The sequence below is a fragment of the Haematobia irritans genome, chromosome 3 (genome assembly GCF_050003625.1).
Source record: "Haematobia irritans isolate KBUSLIRL chromosome 3, ASM5000362v1, whole genome shotgun sequence".
Lineage (NCBI taxonomy): Eukaryota > Metazoa > Arthropoda > Insecta > Diptera > Muscidae > Haematobia > Haematobia irritans.
This window is the reverse complement of record NC_134399.1, coordinates 1,246,641-1,258,913: the sequence shown is the minus strand read 5'-3', so window position 1 is coordinate 1,258,913 and position 12,273 is coordinate 1,246,641. Positions and strand designations below refer to the sequence as shown.

Here is a 12,273-nt window from a genome sequence, read left to right as displayed (position 1 = left end):
CTCCCATATATATTTTTTTCTGATTTCGACAAAAATTGTCAAAATACCAACATTTTCCTTGTAAAATCGCCACTGCTTAGTCGAATAGTTGAAAAATGACCCTAATTTTCTTAAACTTCTAATACATATATATCGAGCGATAAATCATAAATAAAGTTTTGCGAAATTTCCTTAAAATTGCTTCAGATTTATATGTTTCCCCTATTTTTTTACTAACATTGTGTTCCACCCTACACGCAGAGAAGAAACATGATTGCCACAATCATATTCGAAGAGCAAAATAATATGATAGCAGCTATTTTTGCGGCGACCATGTAACATTTTAACCTGCAACCATGTTGGCTCAGTGAACATGGTTCTAAGAAAAATACAATTGTCCTCATCTAAAATGTTATTATATTGATAAAAAGAATTTTGTTTCCATTAAAAGACAATGGTCACGATCTAAAATGTTATGTTATTCGTCAAAAATGTTTTTCTTCTAGTTAAAAGAACATGGTCACAACCAAAAATGTTTTGATTTTTATGAAAAAACTTTTTTCGTCGTCGAAAAAAGGACGCCACTTGAGAAAAGAAAACACAAAATCAACTTTATTTATTTGTTTTTATTTATTTATAAACTAATTCATTGTTTATTTGTATTTATAATGTCGTGCAAGCAAACTTCACATATTTTTACACACTCTAGTTTGGTTCAATTTCAACAATAAGTAATCATTCCATATTTACTTCGTGCCCATCAAATGTACAAACGCAGACATCATGTAACTGCAAATAAAAATAAATTATACCATATATCAAAATGCAGAACAAAAACCAGGTATATTTTTTTCAATTACACTTTTCTTTTTTGTATTCACATAAAACCACGTGCCATTTCTGAATAAATAAATTAACACAAAACACAATAATTCCGTATTCTCCGTCCATTCCAAGAAACAATCAACACACGACTGACGCGCAAAATGAAAATCGTGTGTACCTGCTCAATGTTTTTATAAAATTCTTGTCGCTGCAAAAAAATTAAAAAATTAAATGGTCACGAAAACAATGTACATGGTCTTTATGGCCATGTAATGGTTGTAGACATGTCTATACGTAAACTATAAAAATATTTTTTTCTCTGCAAAAAAGTCAAAAAATTGAATGGTCAGATACATGATTTTCCTGACCATATAATGGTCTCACATTCTATCATTTAAATAATAGAACATGTTTGCGGCATTTGAGAACCATTTAAATGCTTATTACCAACATTTATTTTTACAAAGACAAAATACATGGTTTTCGCGACAATTACATACTCTAAATAAGCATTAAATGGATGCGGCAACCATGTCCAAACATGTTTTTTCTGTGCGTGTAGTGCATTAGCCAACTTAAATTTTAAGTCTATAGATTTTGTAGAAGTCTATCAAATTCTGTCCAGATCGAGTGATATTTAAATTTATGTATTTGGGACAAACCGTTATATATAGCCCCCAACACATTTGACAGATGTGATATGGTATCGAAAATTTAGATCTACAAAGTGGTGAGGGTATAATATAGTCGGCCCCGCCCGACTTTAGACTTTCCTTACTTGTTTTAATATTGAGGATAAAAATTATTTCCATGCCCTGAAAAAAGCTTGCCTGGTTCTCTTTTTTATTTATAACAATGTAAATTTAGTACTAAATTTATAAGATTTGTATCTTGTTGTACTGAAAATCTAAATGAAATCAAAGAATTTGTCTTTATACCAATTCAAAACATTTTCTAAAATTCGAGTTTTGTGTACTAGTAAAAAAAATGATTTCGTTTTCTGTTTTTTTTTTATTAAAAATCACCCTTTAGAAATTTTTAGCATCATCATAGGTCATTTCCAAGTCAAGAGTCCCTCTGTACTCTCTCTCTACTTTTAGCCAGTAAAAACCTCTGACAGCCAGCTGTTTCATACCAATGGTTTATATTTAATTCTTCCGAGCAGGCCTGGAAACACTGTTTATGGTACTGATCCATGGTTTATATTTAATTCTTCTGAGCAGGCTTGGAAACACTGTTTATGGTACTGATACATCAATGGTTTATATTTAATTCTTCTGAGCAGGCCTGGAAACACTGTTTATGGTATTGATCTAAAGTAAAAGCAAAAAATCCTCCATTGCCCAAACGTCCCTAATTACCAACCTTTGAATATTTACCTGCTAAATAAACTAATTTCCATTAGATCTTAAATTAGGGCTTGCTTGCATTCTACGATTATAATTCAAAGTGTACGATTAACTCTTCCAATACTCCAAAAATCATCGATTTTTTGATCAGTCAAACATATGTATATTTACAGGTGTGGATAATATAGCTTTTTTTAAATGAAAGGTTTTTTAATTTAAACATAAAGTACTATGAACTATTTAATACATACGTGACTTGAATATTTTATTTAATTAAAAATCAATTAAAATTTTCAAAATAATAAATTTGATTATTTGTATTCCTATCACAGTATTTTTAGAAATTTAAAAAAATTTTAATGGTGTTTTCTGGCCTGGGAATTAATGTTATTAGGCATCATTAATATATGAGTGTGTAATATTGTTTATATTTATTCAGTGACAGTGAAATCTAATATTGCAAAATATTGTTCGATGAAGATCATGCTATTGCCTCTCTCTCTACGTCGTCACAAGATAAAAGTCACAATTTTAAGTTAATCTTCAAGAAATTTTGATCCAAATATAGATTTTTTCCTTCATTTCCTTAATGAGATTTTCTAAAGAATTTCACTGTTATGGGTCACTGTAGTACACCCTTTAGAATAAACAAACGTTAATTCTCCTCTTCATGCAATATATCTTCTTTTTTCTTTATTTTTTCTCTAACACTGCCAACTCTCCCTCTCTCTCTCCCATCAGATGTTTATTGTCACTTGTCTTCCTAGTTCATCAAGATGTCATTTATTCAGATATTTTGATTTGACAATTCGCCACTGTATTTGAGTCAAGTTCCGTTAATTTGTTTATGGGTAAATAAATGATTTAGCCATCGCACAATAATATAATAATAATGTTAATAACAATAACATAACAAAATGTTAAAAAAATTAACATACCAAAACAATATTTTTTTCTGCTGGCGGCCGGTTGTTCGTTGTTATTGCTGTTGTCGTCACAGTTATTCATTCATTCATAAAATCTTTTTTCCAATATCCACTGAATGGCTAGAGTGCGCTCACCCGCTCACACAGCCTAGTGAGAATTGATGTGAGAACACGTACAACATACACACTCTCACTAACTGCCTTGTATATGCACAAGATATTACGCTTGTGTGTGGGTGTTTGTTTCACCGTGTATTTCTTGTTCTCACTAGCTGATGATATTGGGGAATTTTTATTATAAACAAATTCCGAAACATAAATAAACAAATATGTAAATAAAAAACAAAACTAATATGAACAACCGTTGATCGAGTGACGACGAATGATCGAACTAGGAACAAACAAGAATAATAATAAAAAATAAATAACAAAAACAAGGCAAGAAAAAGAAGAAATAAAACAGATTGAACAGCAGCAAGAGATGATCACGTTTTTAACACAATTTTAGGATAACAACATTATAGTGTTTAATTTACTCTATTAGAACAAACTTTTAATGGCCTTTTAACATTTTCCGGTCAACACACACTAATTTGTGATGTTATAAAATAATTTTCCCCGTTTATAGAGCCATATGCAATTCTTAAATTCTACTTTTGTTGTATTTATTTATTTTTCTTCAATTATTAACCGGATATTCGAGGAAATTTTTGCACATTGATGAAACTTTCTTATATCCAATCACTCACTCACTTTATAGTTTTCTATCTTTTATAATCACTTTCTTTATGTTGGGGTTTGGTTTTTATGCATTTTTTTTTTATTGCAAATAAATATTTCGTTCTTCCTTTTGCCTGTCTTCCCAGCTGTTTAATGGCTTTTTACGTAAAATATTTTTTCTTTCGTTTAACCGTAAACCAACTTTTAACGTCTTAACACCGAGAGTGTATGTTGTAAACTGATTTTTGTCGCCGTCAATGTGTTTGCCCGGCTTAGCGGCGTAAAGATTGTACATACTTGCTCTGTACATTCTCTCTTTCTCTCTCGCTCGGATGTTCTCTGATCAACAAATCATTCCCATTGCATTGGATATGTAGCAACAACAACAACGAATATCGAACAAAGCATGATGAAAAGTGCGTGGTGGGCATATGAGCGATGTTGTGCACAATGGCCTGAAACAGGACTGAACACTTGTAAATTGGAAATTTCGATTTTTAACACCAAAATCTCTTTAACCCTAGCTCTGGCACTATTTTGCAAATGTAAATATTTTATAATATAGAAAAACTTGATGCCAGAGCTAGGGTTAAACATCTCAAATGTTCATAATAGAAAAAAGTGAGATTTCATCGTTTGCGGATTTTACGGCTTTTGTTTACCATGGACCATGGACCATGGACTTCCACTTTCTCTTCTAAGGGCTTTTCTATTGCGCTTTGGTCCGATTTGCACACGGAGAGTCTGGTTTTTAATTTCGTATGTGTAAAGGGTGATACGGTCAAAATTTGGTCAAGGGAAAATGCGTGTAAATCGGTGAAATCGTTTATTTAAAATATCAAATTAAATTTCTTTTTCAAGTTCAATTAGTATAAAATTCAGGAAAAATATTCAGTTAGGTTTTCGCTTTTCCAAATCCGAATTGCCGGGCCTCACGCTTGACACCTGCCATCAGATTTTGTACAGCCACCTTCTTCGCCGTAGAAAGCCAGTTTGCCTTGAACTGCTGCTCGTCCTTAGCAGTTTTTTGGTCTTCTTTAGGTTCCGCTTGACAATAGCCCAGTATTTCTCAATTGGGCGGAGCTCTGGCGTGTTGGGAGGGTTCTTGTCCTTGGGAACCACCTGCACGTTGTTGGCGGCGTAACACTCCATGGCCTTTTTACCGTAATGGCAAGATGCCAAATCCGGCCAAAACAGTACGGAACAACCGTGTTTCTTCAGGAAAGGCAGCAGACGTTTATTCAAACACTCTTTCACGTAAATTTCTTGGTTGACAGTCCCGGAAGCTATGAAAATGCTGCTTTTCAAGCCACAGGTACAGATGGCTTGCCAAACCAGCTATTTCTTTGCGAACTTTGACAGTTTTATGTGCTTGAAAATATCTGCTACCTTTCCCCTTCCTTTTGCCGTATAAAACTCCTGTCCCGGAAGCTGCTTGTAGTCGGCTTTGACGTAGGTTTCGTCGTCCATTACCACGCAGTTGAACTTCGTCAGCATCGTCGTGAACAGCCTCCGGGATCGCGCTTTGGTCGTCATATTTTGTTTATCTTCGCGATTTGTAAGTCGATAGTCCGGCTCGTTTTTTGGCTCGATGCACGGTTGTAGACGATACACAAAGCTTATTTGCGGCATCTCGGAGAGAGAGGTTAGGGTTTCGCTTGAAACTATCGGCAACTCTCTTTGTCGTCTCAGCGGCTTCCGGTTTTCGATTTCCCCCCGATCCAGACTTCCTGGCTGTCGACAAACGTTACCCAAACACTTTAATTACATTTGTAACGGTTGATTTGGCAACTTTTAGCGATTTTGCCAGCTTTGCGTGCGAGTAGCTCGGATTTTCGCGATGCGCGAGCAAAATTTTGATACGCTGCTCTTCTTGCTTGGATGGCATTTTGACAACTGAAGAGTGAATTCCAAAATCAAAATAGGAGCAACATTCTACACATACACACACCTTCAAAATGAGGGGTGTTCAGGTTTTTTAAATGCAAAATTGAAAGAAATACGTCAAGTTTATATTGACCATATCACCCATTTAGTACTGTGTGAAATATTTATGTATTTATTCTCAATTAATGTGTAGGACAATTTTCATCCAGATTTTGTAACAATTTAAGATAAATAAATTCGTGTTTTCGTTCGTTCGAGGTCGTTTTTATATATTTTATTTATTTTACCCAATATTTCGGGATTGGGAAAAATAAATAAAATATTTAAAGACCTCGAGCTTGAAAAAAAAGATGAATTTATTATTCTAACAAAAAGGTCGACCAAAAATCAAATAAAAAACTAATAATTTAAGATAAATATATTTGTTATGCATGTTAAGTTTTGTTTATTAAAACAATTATCGCGTTTAACCGTAAAACACTAATTTCATCACTAAATTATGTTTTTAAAATATAAAAAAAAACGAATGAGATATGTGGGTTGCCAGACTAAAAAAATACATTAGAGCTAACATAGCAGAGCGGTTATTTTTTATTCTTTCAAAATCTAATATAGACGATTCGTTTGTCTACAATGAATTTGAAATAACTGAAGATGTTTTTGCGTCAATACTCCAAATACTTTTTTTCTTTGTGGTCTGGGACTACAAAATGTCATCATTGTTTGAATATAATTTATAAAAAAATATATACTTACCATACCATCTACTGCTTCAGTGTGGAATTTCTTGTCGTTGAAATAAATGAATAATTAAAACAATTTGTCATTTTTTTTTTGTTATATTTAGAAAACAGTTTTTTTATTTCTTATTTTCCTTGTTTTTCTTCATCATTTCTTTTTTCAATAATTTAGTTAATGTTATTCATAAAGTGTGTATTTTTTTTTTTTAATAATTTACAATATGTATTTTGTTACTATGATTTTGTTTAGCATAAATTTTGTTGTTGTAGATTTTTTCTTGAAATATTTTGTTGCAGTACATTTTAGTGAATTTGATGTAAAATGAATTAATATGCATAAAATTGCCTAAAATGCTTTTAATTTTTGTTCGAATTTGAATGTTTCTCAAAAGTGGGTGGGGGTCGGTGGAGGACAGTGGAATAGGCGGAATCAGAGGCGTGGATCTAAGAATAAAATAGGCGGGCCTAATTGTGGCAGATAAAAGTGATAATTATATTGGTATCTTGAAATACATTTTGTTTTGGTGTTGAAATGTTTATTTTGGGTGATTGTTAGAGTTCTTTCCCCGAAGGAATAAAAAACTGCATCTATTTATATGATTTTTTCCTATATATTTGTTTTTGTATTTTTCTTTTTTATTTTTCTTTAATATTAAATGAAGGTGTACTCAAAAACTAGTGGTAATGATTATTTGTAGATAGCTGTTACTTGTTTTTGTTAATAGTTATAGTTTATGTGTTTAGCTTTGTTTATTGTAAAATATTCTTTTGTTGTTGTTGTTCGGTATAAGATGATTTGGTTCTTTTGGTTGTTTTCGACATTCTTATTGTATGTTTATTTTGAAGAAGAGCCGAAATAGTGTTGAATGAGTCTCAAAAGCCATTTTTAATACTGAAATCATTTGATGCCATGTCTCTATTAGTTTTAAAATAATTTCTAAAAATTTGCGTTAATATCGTAATAGAAAATGATTTCAGTCTTAGGAATAACTTAAGAGTGTAGGTGTTTTAGTACTTGTTTTTTGTTAGTTTTTCCCAGTAATATCTATAGTTTAAGCTTTAGATTATGTTTTATTGGTGTATATTATTGTGGTTTATTTTCTCCTTGATTTCCAGTTAAAAGTTGTTTTTTTACCCATAGCATATAAAAGCTTTTATTTAATTTCATATTGTGTTTTATTTTTCGTTTTTATTCATATTTTAGTTAAAAGACAGTTAACTTGGTTTATTTTTTTTTGTTATTTTTACGCGCTTTTTAAGCAATTGTAGGCGTGATTTATCTGTTCTTTTAATTACTTAAGTTTTGGTTTCGTATATATACAAGTTTTGTCGGGTGTATTTCTTTTCTTTTTCATTAGTTCTAAATTACTTTTATTTAAATTTAACAATTCCTAAATCTTTTTTTATAATTTTTTTTATCAATTAGAGTTTTGGGGATTTTTCCTTCTGATAACAATTCGTTTTTATAATTGCACTAAATTTATTAGTTTTAATATTTTAAATTTATCAGTTTTTCAATAAGTTTTTAAGGCTTTCTTGTGAAAAAGTTGTTTGGTTTTCTTTATATAGTTAATGCCGGTTGTTTTTTTTTTTTTTGTTTTTCATATTTGATAAATTAAATGCAAATTAATTGTTTTCTATGCAATTTTTTTATCTTTGATTATATGGTTATTAATGTAATATATCTTAAGATGGAGATTAAATTGTCTTCAACCAAATATGAGAAATTATTTTAGTATACGTTAACAAAAGGTTATTTTAACAATGCCTAAAGCAAAAACCACAAAATATAAAATGTCTTAAAATTCGAAAAGAATATGAAAATTATCAAAGACAGTTTTACTTGAGAGAATATTTTGAATATTAATTTAATATCTGAAGAGCTATAAGAATAAAACGAATTAAAATCAAATTCAATTCGAATTGAAGTCAAAATTTTATTTCTATAGAAAATTTTGTAAAAATTTTATTTCTATAAAAAATTTTGTCAACATTTTATTTCTATAGAAAATTTTGTAAAATGTAAAAATTTTATTTCTATAAAAAATTTTGTCCAAATTTTATTTTTATAGAAAATTTTGTTAAAATGTTATTTCTATACAAAATTTTGTCGAAATTTTATTTCTATAGAAAATGTTGTCAAACTAAATTATATACGTATTTAATCGGTCTTTTTTAATTTAATATATACCACCCCAGCAAAAAATACTTCAGCAGTAAGAGTTTAGTTGCGCTTTTTGGTATACAAAAAAGTAGGCAGTGCATCCACACTGCATGGATCGATGACAATAACGTTAACGAGTAAACAAACTAGTTTATAATCATTCGTTTACCTTGTTGCAACCAATTCATGCAGTATAGATGCATGAAAGGTAGTGCTGTTTTCCTTCACGCCAACAATGCTATATTCAAGATTATATATGACTTCTGAGCAATATTTGTATAAAAATGAGCAATTATATCAGCGCTATGTAGAAGCTGCTCTAAATCGCCCACATCGCCCACAAAAATCAGCGCTGATTCGGTTGTTTTGTAAGCAGTTGGTAGTGCCTCTCTCCCTTACAATCCTGCTGAAATAGTGCTCCATTTTTCGCTGGGACGTATGGACTTACTTACTATTTAGAAGACGGTGTCAGGAGGTTTTAAGATACCTTGTCATCGGCAAGATTTACTGCAACCCAAGTAATTCGATTGTGGATGGCACTGTGTAGAAGATGTTTCTACGCAATCCATGGTGGAGGGTACATAAGCTTCGGCCTGGCCGCACTTACGGCCGTATATACTTGTTTTATATTTATTTCCATATTGTCAAAAATTATATTTTTTGACATGCCAACCACTTTGAAATTGTTATCAGGGAAAAATGGAATAAATTGTTCCCCTTTAAAATTGTCATTACAGACCAAATGATTATTATACCGTCTTTCTGGAAGAGTCAGTAAATACGCAACGAATTGATGCTATTTTGAAATACACTCAACGCTTTTCGCTAGTAAATCTGTGGATAAATCAAGTACAGTGATACCTCTGAAAGGAGGACTCTCACGTTTGCCCCAATTTTATCCACTTTTGGGAGGTGTCCAGAGTGTCCAAGTTTAACAGGTTTCACTGTATATCAAATATATTTGGAAAGGTTCGAAGTAAAAATTTAAAAATGCTCGAAAGAACATTTCTAAACCATCTTGTATTAACTTCGGAGAGAAAATATATAAAATATAATGATGCATTTTTATTCTAAATGTCACCCAGCTTCGAATAAAATAACCGTGAAATAATATGCAAAGTTCACTCTACTACAATATTGTATTAACAGTATAATAGCAATGGTTAAATAAATTCTGCAAATTATGTCCTAAATTTCAATTTACGTATGGAAAATTATGAAGCTATAATCAGGAGTTTGAATTGTTAACATGAAGAGAACAAAAATTGCGTTTTTGTCGAAGTGAATAGAAAAAAATTTCCGTAGTTAAACTAACGCTAAATTTAATTCATTTTTATTTATGTTTTTTTTTTTTTTTATTGGAAAAAAATTATTTGCTTGTAGTTGAATTTTATTATTTTTATCGAAATTTTCCACAGCTTAATGAAATCTTACTTTTTTAAGTATGTCTCAAAAATTTTATGAACTAAACGTGAGTACAAAGTTCAATGACCGTACACATAAATTCAATATGAACTAAAGCAAAAGAAGATTTTCGTACAATTCCCAAAAATAGTAAGAATGAACTACTGTATGGTTAAAATGATTCATGATTTGGCGCCAATGATTTTCTTCTTTACTTTTAGTTAATTTTTTCTTCTATGAGATGATGTAATTTCGTGAACTGCAGTTAAAAAGTACACTGAAAAAAATATTTACGTGATATCAAAGATTGCGCAACCTAAATTTTAGGATGCGAAATTTACAAAATATTAAGGACAAATTTCTTTAAATTAATGAAATTTTAATTAAAATAAAGTTTATAATCTTTGCTTCAAAATTTTTTTCATTAAATTTAGGACACAAATTTTGTAAATTTGTATCCCTCCGTTAAAGTCACATGTTTTTGAACTAAGGCTAATTTTCTTTAAAGTAAAGAAAAATATTTTTGATTTAAAGAAATTGTCCTTAAATTAACTGAAATATTGAAACTTTAGATTTAAGATAAAAACGCTTCAAATATAGACTAAGAATTATTTTGAGGATTTAGCGTCTTTAGTTTACAGCTTGTTTTTGGAATTAAGAAAACATTTTTTACTTTGAAGTATCCGTTATAATTTGGATTTTTAAACTGGCATTTGTTTGTACGTAAGTACCATTATTAATAAACCACGAAAAGAGAACGAAAATTTGATAAATAAAATCTGTATCCTAATTTTATTTTTATTGGTCCTAGATTTAAAGCCAGATGGGTCGCCAAAAAATGTCTTTATTTATTTGGCTTGGAATCAATGCCAATATCCTTTAAGGGAAGGTCAAAAACTTTGGTTCCAAGTATACTTTTTTTTGAGTGTACAATTAAAATTAAAATTTCCTGGTTTTAACAACGCTTTGTGGAAATCTCAAAATGTGGAGTAAAATTTAGTTCAATTTTCGTGCGAGGTAGTTCATTCTTCCTATAAAACAGTTCACTTTTTTTTCGGTGTAACACTACCTGTTTGATTTTGATTTAGTTCCACAGTAATTTCCCTCCGTTTAATTACTAAAGAAATTCCGAACATCTGGCTACATAGGCTTTGGACTGGACAGAGAGTAGAAAATACAAGAGGAAGAAAATTACTCTTCTATAAAGAAAACAAATGCCAAACGTACAATGAGAACAAGTGAACCCATCAGGATGAAAACTTTTGGTTAATTTTAGAAAATTTTGAATATTTTTAGAAAATTTTAACTAAACAATATTACAAACGCTGGCATTATGCCGAGATCATATAAATAAGTAAATATTTTTCGACAAATTCAAGAAAATTTATTGGAAATAATTATTATTTTTTTTTCACTTCTAAAAAAAAATTTTTGTAGTTGGAAGGAAAAAATTGGAGTTCAAAATTGCAAGAATGTCTTTAGTGATATACGAGGTTCATGATGGATGCCTTTGTAGTAAAAGTTACAAATTTAAAGAAATAATGAACTATTTTGTGAGAAATACGAATTTAGTAAATCTTTATACATACTTCATAATTTTTTCCCGTTTTTTAGTTAATTTAACTAACGTACGCAAACAAAATTTTAGTGTAAAGGAAAAAATATTAGTGTAAAGGAAACTTTCTCCGAACATAATAATTCCATGAACTAAAATAAAGTTAAATTGGCTTTAGTTCACTTTTTTTTTGAGTGTATAGATGTCGCACAATGACCGCAGCGTTTTGGTAACACCGGCGTTGCAGTCGAAGCTATGCCTTGATAAATTGGTTACAGAAGCATCGGCAGTTCGAATTGTATGCCAAAAATTTTATACACTGAAAAAAGCATACTCGGTTCCAAAGATTTTGTCTTTACTTTAAAAAATTTGGTATTGATTCCGAGCCAAAGAAGCGGAGAATACAAGTAAGGATACTTTTAAGACACAATTCTTTTTTAAATTTAGGTTTTGTGTACTTGCTTCTAGGAAGCAAATTTAAATTTTTCGCTTTCTCAGCTTTTTTTCTTCATATGCTATCAAAGTCCTTTAAAAACGAGTTAACGGCAACTTTATTTTCCAAATTAGGACTCGACTTCCAGTAGAAATTATTCTATGTTTGAAGTAAAAAAAGTCTTTAAAATAAAGTGCTGAAAAACATGTCCTGTATTTGAACGATTTTTTGCTTTGTAGTCAAGATGCAAAAAGACAACAAATTTAAAGACAATTTCATTAAATTTAAAGA

The 12,273-nt window shown here is 30.5% G+C and overlaps 1 protein-coding gene and 1 long non-coding RNA gene across 9 annotated transcripts in view; one reads left to right on the top strand and one right to left on the bottom strand.

The window, feature by feature from the left end:
- The window catches only part of boi (brother of ihog), a 174,277-nt gene extending 170,261 nt beyond the window's left edge, over positions 1 to 4,016 (bottom strand). For 5 of the 8 annotated variants that reach the window (XM_075299108.1, XM_075299115.1, XM_075299112.1 and 2 more), the window contains exon 1: positions 3,092 to 4,016. The gene's annotated coding sequence lies outside the window, so the exon portion shown is untranslated. The remainder of the gene's footprint in view (positions 1 to 3,091) is intronic. The other 3 variants (XM_075299109.1, XM_075299111.1, XM_075299114.1) reach the window with 3 other exon arrangements.
- The window catches only part of LOC142228622 (uncharacterized), a 288,986-nt gene that overhangs the window by 154,966 nt on the left and 121,747 nt on the right, over positions 1 to 12,273 (top strand). The gene's annotated exons all lie outside the window — the stretch shown is intronic.